Below are 19,028 nucleotides of genomic sequence, written 5' to 3' on the forward strand. Positions count from 1 at the left end.
TTTTCATTGTCTATTTATATTCACAACGGCAGGTGCTAGGTTTATTATTTGATCATGAAAAGAAGCCCCTTCCTTCATCTTTCTGTTAATATATATTTGTCTTACGTGTTTCTAAATTCCTTTTTAATTATATGCTCATCCCATTTGTGTTTTATAAATCGTCAACTATTGATTATGATATGCAAAGAGAAGAACATTCAATTTTAATTTCACTGGATGGGTGTTCTATAATATCAATAGCATTTTCAAATTTCTAAAAACGGAAATATGTAGACACCTTCCAACATAATTAAGAATAAAAAACAATTTAGAGAAAATTTTGAAATACACACAACATGTGACACCGCTTTTAAGCATGCACCTTGCACCGACAAAAATATATTTCATAGCATAGGCTTATTGACCCTGCAAGACGCATTCTTTATTCAGAACAAAGCAGAGTATGAAATCCAAAATGCAAGCAAACAAAGCAAGCAACATAACAAAACGCTGTGATGCAATTTTTGGGCAGAATGTTTCAATACTTTCAAAAACAAATTATGTTTTCGGATCTTCTGTGAGAATCATAGAAGTGTTAATACCAGCTGACTAGTTTTCAAACAGTCGCATTGTAATATGGTATGTAAATATTCATTTTACTGCAATTCGACTTTATAAGATTTAATTTGTCATTGACATAATATTCTAAATTATTCATGCCTGTGATCTTGCCGGTTTCAATATGGAAACAATATATGACTTATTATAATGTAATTTGTCATTTGGTTATTGATGAAAACAATACATAAGTAGGAGTTTCACAGAAAGTGAGTAAAACGTTACATTGCTGACAGATTGTTTAAACATAATTGACATAATTTTTGTTAATAAAGGTTAATTTTGAATAATGATGCTAATTTATTCAAACTAGAAGACAAAGTGCATCTGGTTTGCGACAGGGGGAGTGTAAACCCATTACTCAATTAAAAAATCAGATAGTAATTGGTGAATTTAATTGACTACTAGTATCCATACACAAACAGATAACAAAATTATTTCTATGGTCGAAAAGTTTTTGTCTTAGAAAGTTTGAACCTATACTAAAATTCAGAATTTCTTAGTTTCAGCAAATCAATAAAATGTTACATAGCCGTTCTGGAATGAGTTTGGTAATGTTTTAAGTTACACTAATATTTAAAGTTGATTCGGTGAGTTATGTTGAGAAAGACGATAGATCCCCCAATCATTGCACTTTTTCAAACACTAACATACATCTAAGTTAACAAAGACAGACAGACAGACAGCTAACTGAATAGCTTCTTGACAAAGAAAGAAATCTTAGTTCGTGGCCGGATTGAACACATACAGTGGAAAGGGACAGATTATTCAAAATTAAAGACCCTAACCACTTGGTAATGAAAACCCTTAAAAGGATTAATTAAGTGTTAAAAGGCAAACACGTAATCTGCCTATGGTTACAGTTCGTGTAAAGCAATGTCTAAATAAACGGTATTTAAACCGGTATTTTACATTATGATATGGTTTGGAATTTGAGAAATTAAAGTTCAAGCTCTTAACAATGACTTTAGTATTACCATTGACGTGATTAAAAATTCAAAGCAAAGCACTGAAAATTGATAACACAAGTATGAAAGAGTCAACCTTCGTTAAGTGTTGATTTTTTCATTAAAATTTGCTACTGACTGTTAATTACCATCCATCATATAGACTATAACGTCTGTTTAAATGACTCACATTTCCTTCTGAAACTTAGAAGATATAAATGCCCGGCAAGATTCGATTTTTATCACACCTTTTAGTCGGACAGTTGTTAGGTTGCTCAGTAGCTTAGATTATAAACATTGAGATGATGGGATTAAATAAAGCAGCATTTGTCTTTTGTATATTTGCTTTCACTGCAAATAGTTGCAAAGGTAAGTTTTCATTTGTGATATCATTATAATTATTTTAAAATATGGGCATGAAAATTTGATTTTATTTATTAAACGTTTAAACAACTTTACTCAAATTAGATAACTGCTTACTGTTTATCAATGCACGACGTTGCGTTTACATTTATAACACTTCATAACATAGTCACGTGTATAGCCATTAAACTTTAAAGTCAAAGAATATCTTACTAGAATTGTCAAAACAGTATCTAATGACCTTATTTAAATATGTTTTATATATTTTACGATATTTATTAGGCAAACTTAATAGATATATCAATTTAATCTTAATATATTGATTGTTTATTTTTGGTCTTTTAACACGGAAATATATGTATCATTTTAAATGCTCAGTTAAGAATTTAAAAATATAAATCACAACGGTCTCATTCTAGCCTATCCCACTCCAAACAAAATTCAAGATTGCAGCTAAACGGAAGAAAATTAGCAAAGCAAATTATGTTGCGTTGTAAAGTAACTGAAAGCTACTTATCCATATCTTATAATTATTTAATCTTTTCTTTCGGGATATGAAAAGAATATGCTTTGCGTTTATTTTTTATCATAAATATCTGAGTAGAATCAGCATTAAGTTATTACAACCAAAGCAATAAAAGCAAATAAAGTCATTTTAAAAGATATAATATTTGGTATATTTTGATAGTTAAAGACATCATATTTGCTTTAACGAGACTTTTTGGTTAAGTATAAAACATTTATAACATGGTTATTGGCTCGTAGTAAATCGTAATAAAATTCTGACACATTATGTGTAAAAAAATAAACAAAACATGTAAAAGATATAAAAAATTTAAACATTTTTCATTACTTTTATTTATTTATTTATTTATTTATTTAACGGATGAAGGCAGTAATCATGTTTATTTCTTCCGATTTGTATCTAAAAATAGCATTTGCACTTAACAACTACTAAAGTTTTCTTCTTCTTCTGTTATTTTTCTTATTATTTTTCTCCCACTTCTTCTTCTTTTTCTTCATTTCTTCTTCTTTTTCTTCTTCTTCATAATGCTCTGTTCCGTTTTTGTTTAGTCAGGTTTTTTAATCTAAAAATGATAATTGGTTTATTCAGATTGAAAAATGGACAAGTGCATTCAAGATATTTAGCGTAGTAAAGCGGTGGGGCGTTCACTATATTTTAGATAATTAGGAAAAAATTGTTTCTACTTTGAAAAACTTTTTTCTTCTAAATGTACCGTACTGTAAATAAAAGAACATATCACAAGACTGTGACTAGGATATTGTTATTGTTTGTTTGGTAAGACACAAAATTGAAATTAATTTTTATTTTAATTATTTCAGCATTTCCTGGTTTTTCCGATACATCTCAGTTAGTAAGTCTACTTCAAATGCTCGGATACGGTGGAGGTGGTGGAGGAGCAACTAACAGTTGGCAGGTTAACAACAATGTACAAACAGGTCCCACTTATAATACCGAAAATTCACAGACGTCTGATTCGTCAACGAGGTCTGTTGCTGGTCAATCTAACATTCTTTCTCTACTTGCTAACAGATGGGATAGTATTGAAAACCAAGCAGAACAGAGGCTTGAGAACCAGCCTGAATATATAGCTGAGCCAGCTGAACGTCGTCTAGAAAAAGCGTCTGACTATTTCGAGAGACATGAAGAACAGCAACAAAATCAGGCCAACAATAATGGATGGAACTCGTTCTTAACGAACAACTGGAACTCCTATGGCAACAATGCAGCTTCCAATCAATTGGACGCAGTTGACGATCATGTAGAAAACAGAATGAATATTATCGAAAATACGCTTGGAGAGCAAGTTGCAGAAGGCATAGAAAATCGATGGGATACATTGCGTGATAGTATAGGAAACAAGGAAGGTGATGATAGTAATAATGATGATAGTAAAGATAGTAAAGATAGTAAAGATAATGACTCTGAAGAAAGAAATAACTGGTATGACGATGCCGAGGATAAAAATGATGATGGTAATTCATGGGGAAACTATAACGGCGGTTGGTCGTCATCAAACACTCAATCGTCAAATATCTGGGGAAATGACGCCGACGATGATTGGAACATATTCTCATTCTAAATCATCTAAGCATTGCTTTGCCTTAGAAATTTTGTATTAAGGCTACAACATTTAGATGATGGTCGTCAGATTACGTGACGTGTACACTTTTGTCGTAGAATAGCCGTATGACGTTTTTGGAATTAAAAAAACTGAAGACGGTCAATGTAAAAGACGGACAAGCTTCTAGCACAACGGATGCATTAGTGATCTACTAAAATGTCCCTTACCTTGGGCTAAAATGTCGAATTGCTTAATTGTTGTAACATGACAATATTTCGAGAAGATACTGTATTATTTCGATCATTCTGTTTTAATAGATTCGTCGAAACCATGATTTTGTTTTTTACCTCAAAAAATACTACATCAACTTGGACTTCTGTGAGCATTTTGTTGTTAAAATGTGTATTTGATGCATATGTATAAGAGATTAACGTGTATGTTGAAGCACCTTTTGGGTCGTTATCTTAAAAATATTGTGTCCATAACATCTTTCTTTAGTACTGTAATAAATCTGGAATTCGATTACGCAATAATCCATGCAAAAACAAAGATAAATGCTGCTAATAAAAAAAAATGTTGATATTTTGCATTCACATTCGTATTTGGTTTCATAAAATTCAGCCGATAAACAAAATCATTTACCAACAAATCATTAATTATTGTGCTTAATGTATTCAAAATAAGATGCATTCATTTACAGAATCGAACAAAATATTTAATAAGAAATAAATATGTTATTAAGATAAACAGAATATGTTGTTAACACGTTTATAATTTATTTTGACCTTTTTCACATATTGTTATTGCTATTACATTGTTACCTGTTTCAAAAATAAATTTCTTACTCATGACTACAAATCGACCTTCATATATAATATTTTCTTTGTCATTTTTGGCACCTTGGCCTTCAATGAAAACCACTTCCAACTAAACTTGCGTTGATTTTGGAATATTGCTCAGGCCAAGGTACATAGGCCGTCAGAGATGTTGTAATTGTCATGCGCTTAGTGCAAAGTAGTCTGTAATTTATTTGTTCATACTTAAAGCTACTAACCCACACATTGTAGTCTGTGCGTTTTTTAAATAAAATGTCATCTAAAGATGAAAAAGAACATACCGCAAATTCAAACATTTATATGGTATTTGCAATGTTTATCCTGCTGTAATTTTAAACCATTACAACTTTTTATTTTGTTAATTTTGACTCACCAAGCTAACTGGTTTCATGTAGATCAATTGGTTGCGGGTAGAACAATTGTGCGCTTGGAAAGAATTTTATCCTGCAATCGATTGCTGCACAATATGTGATAGAAGATTATGTCTATAGAAAGAGACAAAGAAGAAGAAGGTATTTTGGTAAACTTGGTGAAAGAGTAGATTAAACTTTTCCCTTATATAAGCGTGTTTCGACGGCTTTTTGCCCCCCCCCTTTTGAGGCCTCAAACAGTGAAAAAATGCCCTATTTAGGCCCCAAACACTGTTTTTCGTTTAAGAAATGTTGTTCAAAAAAGTGACCATTTTTTCGGCGTCGTCCCCTATCCAAATATTACATCATCTCCAAGAAAATTTTGGACATGTGACAGGCTAAAAATGGCCTCAGGTCAATCTTAGGGTAGCTAGTAACCGACACTGAAAAGCCTTTTACTCTATCTCAATTCATTGAGAAGTTGCAGCACTTTGAAGTCAGTTTTGATGGAAAAAAAACAATGCAAAATAGTGATTTTTGGCAATTTTGAGACGTCCCCCCGTTGCCATGGTAACAGAAAATTTACCATTGAGCATGCTGTTACAGAGGCTATGGTGTAGTCAACATTTGTGTCAAGTTTCATTAGTATTGAAGCATTTTTCATACTTTCATAGCAGTTTGAACTTGTTACAGGAGGCTTTTCAGTGAAAATGGCCATTTTTCGCAATATGCTCATGGGGTAAAAGGTTAAAAACACTGAAATAATGTCTTAATCTTTAAGTGTCCTGACATACTATAAATGTCTAATATCATCTTCTATTTATATTGTACCAAAGTCATATGTTAATTCATAGAAATATTACATGAAAACTGCATACTATTGCCGTCAATGAACAGACCCTGTCAAACCGGCACTGCAACATTTTTCGTCTTTTAAGGTATTGGGCAGGGTTCATTTTCACTACTAAATACGATCTATGTAAGCTCATTGGATGATATCTTTTTATTCCGTTTAAACTCTTCTTTGGTTTATTCTGTCAGTAAATTAGATAACTCATAATAAACTTATTAAGATGATTAACTTCTTTGAAACAAAACCATATCTAAATTCTTAAAAGCTTTGTCATACCGAAACGATCCTTTTGCTCTTATCTCTTGACGTGAACCATTTGTATATAACTATGACGTCATTCATTTCTGAAACAAATCAGGCCACGTGTTCAGCCCCAAGACTTTTGGAGGCGGGGCTTTTTGAGAGAGAAGAATCATCTCAAGGATATTTTAATCATTGACCTTTTGTGCCCACAGCAAACAATATATTATATAATATAAGGTATAATAGGGAAAAGATTTCTCTAATACTTTAATCCATTTCTAATCGCTGATTTTCTTTTAGTTTTAAGACACACAAACACTGTTAAAGTGACATGATTACTTTCCAGCCATATTTTATTGGTGGAGAGATACCTCATGTACCGCCTCATGCATTATTTCAGGAAATAGCGGACATCTGAATAGAACTACCGACCTATAGTTGATTAACTGGATAGCTTTGCTTTCTTACAGGAGCTTGGAATGCATTAAACTAACAGAGATGAGGGGACAAGTAGTTCAAAGTCTGCGGCTGAAACCATTTGGCCACGGAGGCCCCGTCTTTTGAAATGCTATTGTTTGATCAATTTTACTATATTTCAATATGTGTTTCAAGTTAAATCATTTATATAAGTAAACTTTATTTTCTGATTCGTGGAAGTTTACTTTCTAATAAAAAGGTCACGCTAAACAAGAGCATTAAAATGAAAACAGCGATTACTTAACTGAATTTATGTCATAATTATACTAAGGTTTATCAGGTTATATTTTTTTAATAAATCAGTATTATAAATATATAACTATTCAAAATAAACTTGAAACAAGTCAAAAGTTGCGATAGAATAGTAATAATTCTCATCCATCCATCAATCAATGGGGAGCATAAAGCAAATTATAACTAATTACATGGTCCAATTATAACTGAAAAGAATTGTTCACCAATGACCTCCATCAATGTCACATAGCATTACTATTCATTTTTCAAATTTGATGAAGCATTTTTCACAATTTAAAACAACCCGCACGTCCTTTTTACTCGTATATTATTATCGTTTTAAAACATGTCATACCTGATTAATAATGAATCTGCAAAATAGAAGACGTTTATAAAGCTTGTATCTTCGAACATAGAATTATTGATCATACTTAAAAAAAATAAAGTCAAGATTTTCAGCTGTCGTTGTGTTTATCTTAAAAATAACATTCTGTTTCATAATATCATTCAATACTGTTCTACACGGGAATTTCAGTCGTTGGACGAGGAATCCAAAAATAAATAAAACATAAAAAGTAAGATGCAAGAGAGTTATTACTTGGTACTATTTCTATACTGACATTTCTTTTTAATATGGTAACGATTTCAAAATGTAAAAACTTAAGGTGTTGAAATTATTTACCGTATTAAGTGATTATTTTCATCGACTTCCTAATAAATTAAAATATAATACCTATTTTATATTATACCTTTTTTTGTTAAAAATTTATATTAAGTGAAAGATCAATGGATGGTAAATCTTCTTTTAGAAAGAGTGTCCCATTTTATATCTTGGGGCAGATACCTAAAATTTTTCGAATACCCCCTTGTTTTGCATAAAATGCATCTATTATCATCTTCTAAGATCACACAACGTTTTAATTAATTGTATTGTACGATTATTATTCTGCCAATATGTCTTTATAAATATAAAACTGTAGCATACACCTTGAAGCATTGTCCTATTGCCATTCAGGCTGGGGAGAGGATTCAGGCCGGGGAGGGGGACGGGATTCGTGGCAGAGTAGTTGAAGTCGTTGACTTCAAACCACTTGCCATTAATCACTATGGGTCGGAATCCCTCCAGGGACTTTATTCATTATTTTTATTTATTTATTTTTATCTTCATTTTTATTCTCTATTTCTTACTCCGATTTTGTATATAAGATAATAAATTTAGACAGACAACATACCAGACGACTTTTTTCCGTTTAAATATGTTCATGTCCTCTTTTAGGATCAGTGATTAAGACTAATTGTCAATACATAAAGTAGACCTTGCCGTATATAAACATGTTTAGTGTATGTAAATTAACTCATCCTTCCTCGTCCATCAACAGGGTATCTCTTGAATCTGTTGCTTGACACAGATAAATCGCCTTTAATGTCATCAATAGTTTCATTTGTGTCGCCCATGACAAAATATATGATTTAGCATGAGGTCATTTATATTAAGAGCGAAAAAAACGTTTTTCGACAAAATTTATTCACACTGAACTGTTTGAACTGTCACATAAAGAATTATTTCTAATTCAAATAAGTTTAAAATTAGACAAAATAATTCGTTACTGTAAAATAACTTGATGTTTGTGTCCACGTGCAAGTGACATTACGATACATCTGGGGCAAATGAAATAGAGCAAGAACTAATTTTATGCGAAATATATATTGAGGATTTGTTTTAACATGTTGAATGTTGCGTTATGGATTTGATCTGCTTTGAATCTGGAACATAGTGAGTTCGGTAACCAAATAAAAACAAAGAGCTTCAAATGGTTTCTACCATGGTCAGATTGCAAAGGTATACAGGCTGGCCAGGCTCATCACATTCAGTTCAAGCTTGTATACTGTTGATAAATTGCATATTTAGTCTCATTTAGCATCTAGGTTTAATTATCTAGTAAAGAAGAAGATATTGAAAAAGAGGGATCCCTCAATACCCAGTAGACATGTGTTTGTACCCTTGGAATTAGATGGGGAAACCCAGTTCCAGTGTAACCTATACATGTATTTCTATTGTCGAGTGTCACCGATTCAGTATAAACAAATCATACCCGAATAAGTTAACGCCCGTAGCATATTTATAAAAGAAAATTATTATTATTCAATGTTATAACTGAAATCGTGTTTTGCACGAGAAATTACCAAACATAGTCAGATGCAGGCAGTAAAACTAAACTGGTTTGTTTATTTTCCCACCCACTCTCCCATTTTCTTTAGTTTTTAAAGAGTTTTATCGTTTTTGGTATCTGGATACAGTAAAGTTTTGACTTTCTATATAGACATTTCAAATTTGTTTCGTGTATTATCATGTTAATTTACTTATTTCAGATCGAAGGATTTGTCAAATTTTCTGTAAGATTGAAAGCACAGTGAAAGAATATTCAACCATATGTCAATGAGACAAATAAATGTTTGAGTGTAGACGGTTTCTAGGATATTGAAAAGTGATTTTGTAATCTTACGTGTTAAGAGATGGACGCAAAAGATCATATTTTGGGTTACTTATTTTGGGTCATTTTTTATATAGAGACCATTGTGCTTTGTAATTATTGACGAAAATATGCTTGTATTGACCATATCTATAAACATGTATCTGTTTGTTGTTGTTGTTGTTTTTTTTGTTGTTTTTTTTTTGGGGGGAGGGGGGGGTAAATAATATTGTTTAATCATAAATAATTTATGTTGCCTGAAGGAACCGACAAATATCATAATGAATTTTAACATTTAGAAGTTAAAATGAAATTCATTTTACATGATTTAGTCTCATAAAAAGTATCAATAAAATTTCATTGCATCTGAAGCAGTTAAATACATGTTATTTATTGGTCATTTTTGGAGTATTTATCATTATATATTTCACCGATTTCACATTTATTAGTACTTTTATAGTTATGAAATACTGAAACTTAAGACAATCCTTATGAATGATTGCTAATCGTTGTTTGATTTAAACTACCAATTTGTTATATGAACCTGGAATTTTAATGGCATAAGGATGTACGTATCATTTAATTTCTTCGAAGGCTCACAGGCTTAACAGACAAACACATCAACAATTTTATTTGCTCTACATTTTTCTCAGCTCTGTAATATATTACAGCTCGATCTTCTGTTTTGTAATATGAATAAAAGTAGCAGTAACATTTTTTTAATTATTTTAAAGGGTCACAGTCTTAACAGACAAACACCTCAACGATTTCATTTGCTCTACTTTTTTCAAAGGTATTTTTTGATGTGTTGACAATATTGTACTCAACAATGTAATTGTCAATTTTACTTTAATCGGTGCCTCAAAAACACCGACTGTCAAATCCCGAAAAGATTAATATCCTTTTAATCTAACAAAGGACACTCATTAAAGTATCAGCACTGCTAATTCATCTCCATCATTTACATAATTATGATTGTATAAATACATATGGTTTAATTTAAAAGTAAAAAAGTGGGGACATTAATGCAAACTGGGGTGAATGAACTGCATGTTGTTGCCTTTTTTAAATTAAGTAGAGATTTAAATATACTCGAGACAAAAATGCATTACAATTATCAGGTATGACAAATTAAATATCAGATATGATGTATTACGAGTGGGAACATTTTGGCAAGAAAGAATACTGAAATTCCTTTTTTTAAAAATGTAAACATACAATTTAGAAATATTTATAAAGAATATGACGTTCTGGGTGATATGAAGACTTCTAGAGAGCTTTTGAATTGTTTTACCTTTTGACCGAATATGATTTTTCACAAAAGGAAAAAGTTTATAGCCTTGTTCATACAGTAGGTGTTTGTGCCAATGTTAGATTATAAATAGTTCACTGTATAGATTTAAATTGTAGTATTCCATCTTGACGGAAGATCTTAGACTAAGTCCGTAAGCATCCTTTCATGCCATTGAAATGGGTGTTATGGATCTGAATCGGGCGATGTTTCTGGATTGGGTGATATGAATATGGATTGGTTGATACATATCTAGATTTGGTGAAATGGATATGAATTTGTTGATATGGTTTTAGATTGGATGATACAAATCTGGATTGGGTGATATGATTATAGATTGGATGAAATTGAAATGGATTAAGTGATACAGATCTTGATTGAATGATACGAATATCGATAGGTTGATATGATTCTGGTTAGAATGATGTGGATCTGGATTAGGTGATATATATGAGTTTATATGGGTCTGGATGGTGTAATATCTGAATGGTGTATTTCGTATTAATCTGGATATGGTAATAATGATCTGGATTGGTTGATATAAAGCATACCACTCTATCTAGGGTAAAAGCAGTTGTTGTTTTTTTTTTATTTGAATATGAACTCTATGATGTCAGTAGGCACCGCATCCTTTTAAGTAGAAAGATTGTCGAATCAAAACAGATTTTTACCAAACTGCAAATGTCATTGTACCATGTCAAATAGGCTATTAATAATATCACTTCTATCATGTGTTTGTGTAATAAATGAGCAAGCATATCTTTTTAAATGTTTTTATAATGATAGACGTACGAGTGAGATATGATAAATTCGTTACATGAGTTGCATATATGCATAACTATATTTTTAAATAATCTATTCTTAATGTTCATACGTAATCTAATGCTTCACTGTAAGACAAATTTTGTGACAGAAATTAATATCTCCTGTTAAAATTGATATGAAAATGATGTAAAGTTTTTTATGTTATTTTTGATGTCCATATGTTCACTGTAAGATCTATTTTGTGACAGACATTAATATCTCATGTAACAAAAAATTGATATAAAAATAATGCAAAGTATTTTATGTAAATACCTGCCCACAGAAAAAAATGCTTGTTAACATAGTTTTACATATGTATCTCATAACCGTATCAAAAAAGGAATTGTATGTATATATTTCTCGTAGCCCCTTAAAAAAGAAATACACGTAAATGGTTGAAATAGTTAGGTAAACATGTATCAAACATTTACATTAAAATCGTTTGGTTTTTTTCCTATTGTGCAACCCAATTACACTTTGTGTACAATTATGATCAATGGACCTTCCACGACTATCGTGTTATTTCATTTGTAGGTAAAATAAAAATTAAGAACGCATTGTTATTCTATTTTGTGGTGCAGCGCAATTTATTTTTGACTTTAATGAGACACATTATGCCTCAGAAATCCATATTATCGAAATACTTTAGAAATTTCAAACATGTGCTTGATAATGTTTAAATATTTGATTTATAGTATGTAAAGTATTCAACAACTGGAGAAAGTATCGCTGAACATGCAGTGATGTGTCGTTAAGGTAGAAATAATGTAAACAAATTAGTATTTTGACTTCCATAAAATATAATTATTCACAAAATATACTAATTCAATAAATATATTATTTGCATACAGAGGTAAATAAGCAAATGAATGATAGTTTATGTATATGGCAAATGAGTATTTTTTTAAACTGTGAGAAGACACTAAAAATAGAAAAAAATTAAGAAATTAACATCATAGCATTTCTAAGGCATAATGGGCCTTTCAATGTGAAATAATGTTAGGTCTTTCCTCGGCAATAGCAAGATAATATTGGCAATAATCAAAACGCCATATAATTTGCACAATAAAGCACTTTTAAAAAAAGACTCAAATGGTGTTATTTTCAACAACAAAAAGTCTATCTCATCTGGAGAAAACTAACTATATTTAAAACACTCATGTCTAAATATGTATCTTACATTGATTGAAAACGTTAGAATGAATAAAAAATGAATAGGGCAAAATACTATTAATATAGTTCACATTTATTTATTTTTCCTCGTTTATACATGTCAAAGAATTTTGAAAAAGACGTCGGACATAATTTGCAGTTAAATCATTATCCAACAATTCATCTCAATAAAGTGAAAATATGTAATTGTTATCATTAAGCGTAACGATTCAGGAAACTTCTTTGTTTTGATATATACGATTCGTTTCTCCAATGATCAATCACCATCCTCGCCTCTTTGTCAAACTCCTCATATTGTCAAAGAAGATCATTCTTTTGTTTTTAGTACGGTTGACATTTTCAAACGGTCAAAATGATCCGAAAAGCAGTGGTGATTTTAACACTGATTACATTTTGTGCAGGTAATTATTATGTTACTTTTTTATGGTTATATTTTTCAAAGTTTTATGAACTTTTGAATACCTTACAATATTTCTTTTCAATTCAGATTGAATAACAATGTTAATGATTCTTTTAAAAATCAAATGTTTAGTCATTATGTTAATATGTGTTCGACAGAGGTATTACTTATATTAACAAAATATCAAATAATGGTATAATTTTTTTATAATACGGTTTCTTCTGTCTGAAAAGTTTTTGGTATATTTCGAAGTTTTATGTTTTGTTGATTTATTTGTTTTGTGTCCATAGGTCAAGGAATTTATGGTGGACCAGCAACAGCAACTGGTTATGGCCCGTTCAGGGGAGACATTTCATACTTGTCGGGGAGGCCGGTAACACCTTTTAGAGGTTTTCCATCCTCCAGAACATCCTTTTCAACACCCATGGGTATGGGCGCCCCATTTTCACCAGGCGGTGGAACATATATGCCATTTGATAGAAGAGTTTCAAGCTTTGATGCATCTTTGACGACTGGCAGACCATTCGTACCAACTTATAGAGGTTCAAGTGACTCATTTCGTGGTAGATTTACAGCAAGAGGTACACCAATGCCCTCATCATCAAGAACGAGACCTATTGCAAGAAGACCTATGGCACCAATGCGTACAGCTGTAAGTCCATCTAGATATCCCGAATCAGGACGGGGAACATTTGAAACCACCAGAAGATCACCTGTTCCTTCAATGAGTGGTGGTCCTGTGATACCTAGGGTCGATATGTTTGCCCCAAGCTCTTCTCGGGTTTCACGTTTTGGTCCAGTACCACCTTTATATCCACCTGTCCCATTTACTCCGTCGTCAACACGTGAATTTTCTATGGCTCGAAGACCGGCAGTTACGCCATTTACAGTTAGACCATTTGGATCGAGAGTTATGCCCCCTTATAGTTTTGACTCTCTTTCGGATCGTCTAGAAGATCGAATAGACAATAGGCGGGACAGAATTGATAATTTCAATGACAGGTTCGGAGATCGTATTGACAACAGATTGGATAGATTTGAAAATCGAATAGACAATCGACGTGATAGATTTGATAATGCGTTTGATAGAGTTGAAGATCGAATAGAAAATAGGAATAGTAGATTTGGTAACTTGAATAACAGATTTGAGGATCGAAGGGACAGAGTGGAAAATAGAATGGAAAATATGCAAGACAGATTTAATAATAGAAATGATAGATTTGAGGATAGAATGGACAATAGACGAGATAGATTTGATAATACGTTTGATAGATTTGCAGATCGGATAGAAAACAGGCGTGATAGATTAAATGATTTTAACAGCAGGCGTGACGATATAAGGGATAATGTTTTTGATAGAGTTGATGATCGAATGGAAAATAGACGTGACAGATTTAATAATTTATATAATAGAGTACCAAATCGTTTCAATAGAAATCCTTGGGGTAGATTAGGTGGTAGTTTTGATAACTTCAAAGACCGCATAGATAACGTAGTGGACCGAGTTGAAGACAGGTGGGATCAAGTAGGCGATCGAATTGAAGATAGAGTTGAAAATAGATTGGAGCGCGGCAAAGACATCATGGATAACGTCAAAGATAGAGTTGAAGACAGATTTGATGGCTTTAGTGATGCCATTGATAATGTCGGTGATCGTATTGAAGACAGATACGACAATGTTAGTGATCGAGTGGATGATAGATTAGATAATATGCAAGATAGAGTAGAGAATAGGTTCGATCGGGTTAGCGACGTGGCTGACAATATAAGGGACAGGATAGGTAATGTTTTTGATAATATAGGAGACCGTTACGAAAGATTTAATGAAGGAATGAAGAGGTATTATCCTTATAGAACTATGTCAACTGCACCGACTGCACCTTTTTTTCGTTGGTGATTATTTATTAAGTGCTGGATGAATATATATTTGGAAAGAGATATGGAGGATGTAGCGTGTGTTTTAATAATAATGATAATAGAATATCGAATTCCAAAATGAGTAATGTGAAAGATTCAATTGAGAATTCGGACGGGATATAAGACTGTTTTTTAGAAACTGATTTAGCAAGATGAATGATTGTTAGCTACAGACTCGTTTATAATAGCATAAACATTTCCTGAAGGAAACAAATAATTTTGTATGGCGAAAAGGACTTTAACGTTCTGATCGGATTTCCCAAATTTGATTCTGTCTTCTTTAGAAAGTAGGTGACATGTAAAACATGAAATTGAGAACCTCTTTTGCGATTTCGGTTGTAAGATGACAGTGAAAGTATGCATAATATTTAAAAGATTCGTATAAATATGATCTGTATGAAATTCAATTCGAAAACAAGTACATTCAGAACTTTATATGTTTTTAATGCATTTTGTCGAGCCTGGATACATTATAATGGTAGTGAACAGAATCTTCGATCTGATAATTAATTAAAGAAAGATCAACAGCTGCCAATATTCTAGTTTCGAACACCCTAATCTAGATTCTTAGTTCTATTATCGCACACAATCTTCACATTATTAGACGTTTCGGAGCAGGCATCCTAATTTGACAAAAATGATATTCATTTACTCTCTTTTCACATTTAAACACATGCCTGCCTATTTGATAGAGACAATCTTTAACTACTAAATTCTACAGTACCCGGTGCTTGAGAGGGTACCAACGGCATGATGTTTTCAAATATATATAAGAATTGTAATATGTGATATGTGATTGGTTGTTGTTGTTTTCTTTGTAGAATGTTTACCGTTGTATTTAATTTTACTTGCTTGTTTTTCATTGTTTTGTTATTTAAAGAAATAAAGGAAACAAAGTTTAAAACAATATTTCGTAATTCATTACATCCAATGTGATATTGAAGTTATCCATTTCGATGTGTTATGGGAATCTTTTCACCTTACATAAAATGCTTTTTCAGTGCTTTAATGTAATATCAGGAATACCGAAAAGTGATGTGCACGACTTGGGGCTCAAACCATTATTTGAAACGTAAATAAAAAATGTTTTGTTCATATTATATTGGTTATGAAAATGCTATGCGTTGTAATTCTTTCAAAAATTTGGGATCTTTCTTCTGCTTATCTTTTTCATTTCAATATAATATTTGTATGATAAGGCATTATTGTTTGATAGGTATTGAAATCTCTGAAGCAATGTATATGTCTCATTCTTTCAACGCAAGAGATAACATATTGAATACGTATATATTAATCTAAACATGTGTTTAAAGCACCACGTGGATACAGTTCCAAATACTTTTGATAATTGATGGAATTTATAGAGTTGAAAAATCGTAAATATGTTTATTTCCAAAAGTAATTTTATGAGGATTGTTTGCAAATTTTTGAAAAAAAAAATAACGTGTGCACGCGTGCCTGCGTGTGTGTGCGTTGTTTTGTTCTGTTTTTGTGGGGTTCTTTATCTTTATTCATTCTTTTTATCTTTTTAAACGTTTAACGTACCATAAAAAGCTACTTTTAGTCAATTTTATTCAAAACTTGTTTGTGAGGCGGTGCAGGGGGGGGGTCACGACCATGATTTCTTATATGACAATATTCCTGATTAGTTCCAGGAAACGGACACGTGAGTAATTCAAATATTCTCCAAAGAGCTTATTTTAATTGTTCCCAATTTTTCTTTTCTATTTTAAATGCGTCATTTTTATATTTTTTCTCGTGATGAATGATGATTAAAAACGTTTGGTTAAAATGAAATAAACATTCGAAAACATTTTTTATATTAGTCAACTCTTGACATGATTTATATAATTGTTGGGCAATTAAAATGACATGCCATCTTATTTAGGTCATAGGTTTTTAAGGTGCCTCATTCTTATTTCTTTTTAAGAAAGAACGTTATTGAAAAACTTTAAAGCTACTTAAATATGAAGTTTTGGTTCCAATATGCGATGTTGAATATCAGCAACAAATCTTGTTTTGCGATTTTGATATACATTTTGTAGTTGTAATAAGGCCGAGTATTACCAAAATCATAAAACTTGGTTACAGTCTTAAAATTAATTGCTGTATACAAGTTATGAATATATTGTATCTACATTCTTTAAACATGTTGACAATTTATATAATTAGATTTCCACCGTACTAAATGCATCTTAATTGCAGTAAAAACCACTTCAGTTCATTTTGTTAGATCGTTGAATTCATACCCATCAAGATCTGGAAACAAAGTTTTCTGGCAAGTATTTTCTTCTCATCCTAATAACACCTTTATGTTGTAACTGTTCATAACTCTGAATGCCAATCTGGTTGGTTGGTTGGTTGGTTGGTTGGTTGGTTGGTTGGTTGGTTGGTTGGTTGGTTGGTTGGTTTAACATCGCATCAACACAGATTATGTCGTATGGCGACTTTCCAGCTTTACTGTTGAAGGAAGACCTCGGATGCCCTTCTGTGCTTTATTTCAGGCACTGACGGGCACCTGAGTAGAACCACCGACGTTCCGTAAGCCACCCGCATAGCTTCCTCACATGAAAGAATCTTATGTCCCTGTCGGGATTCGAACCCACTGCGATGATGGACAAGTGGTTTGCAACCACTTGGCCACGGAAACCTTTTTCTGTGTTTATGTACCTTAATACATGTGCTGCGTTCGTTAAAAGCTTGATTTTCTTATGGGCTCTAAGCTTCAGAACACGAACATACCTTGTTATGTGAATGCAATAGTCATGAGAAATATCTGTAAAATGGTTAATAGTTAAATGTTTAAGTATGTCAAAGGATTCACTAACATTTAAAAAAGTAAAAATTATTTTATCTAACAAAGTAAATGGGGACATTAGAAATGTATCACACACATGTGGGCAAACCAATACAAACCAAGTATGTACGTTTCACTCACCTGTTGATGTTTGTACACTCAATGTAATCAACCCCATATTTCAAATCTTTAATATGTAAACACTTTAAAACATGTAGTAAACAACGATATTTGATATTATATTATTTATATTGTTTTGATATAGTGTTTTAGTTACGTCAAAAATTAGAGATTGATTATTGACAAAGTCACTCTGTTTAATTTTAGGCAACGTCATATTTTCTAATTTATACCTGAATTCATTATCATGAATAATTTTTCATCATCGCTCCAGTAATAAATTGTGGTCTATTTTAATTTTTACATACATATAATTCTATCTCTGACTAATAGAAATATTACTAATTTACTAACAATTTTAAATATGTAAGTCATATACAAGCGGTAACACACGCTGACACGAACACATCCAAACTTAAAGGGAGAAACAATAATAGATTAACAAATTTATATTATCGTTGTCCCAAAAGTGAACAATGATTTTCAACATTAATGAATAATAAAAAACGCTAAAAAGTGCCGTGACTTAATGCAAGAAGCACACTGGCAGTAACAAAAGTTATCACAAGCACTCTATGACATCTTCAGAGTTATAACAAGAACTCCAGGACATTTGAAAAATCGGGCATAAATTTGTTAACCAGGGCTTTTAGAGGCAATGTAATTAAATATAAATTAGTATTTGACACATTACAAGCTTAGCTTAATCATTAAATTTTAATTTAGCACATAAAACTCACTTTTAAAGATGAAAATTACCATTTTTGACGATTGTTTCTGTAGAATATAGAAAAGTTTTCCGATGAACTCCGTGACAGTTATCACAAGAACTCCTGACAAGTTATCATAAGAACTCCATCCCTCGTTGCACGCTTTTTCTGCCAAAAACTGCCTCCAGATGAGCCAAAGTATTCCAAGGAAATCAAACATGAGAAAAATGAAAACACTTAAGAAAAGTAAAAAGATTCTTCAAGATTCAAAAAAAAAATGGTTTACTTGCCATACGCGAGTAATGACTGATTTTGCAGTTTATATCGCCATATTTCTATTGTGTGACTAGCGCAATAA

This window comes from Ruditapes philippinarum, unplaced genomic scaffold (assembly GCF_026571515.1).
Source record: "Ruditapes philippinarum isolate M1 unplaced genomic scaffold, ASM2657151v2 ctg612_1_1_1_1, whole genome shotgun sequence".
Taxonomy (NCBI): domain Eukaryota; kingdom Metazoa; phylum Mollusca; class Bivalvia; order Venerida; family Veneridae; genus Ruditapes; species Ruditapes philippinarum.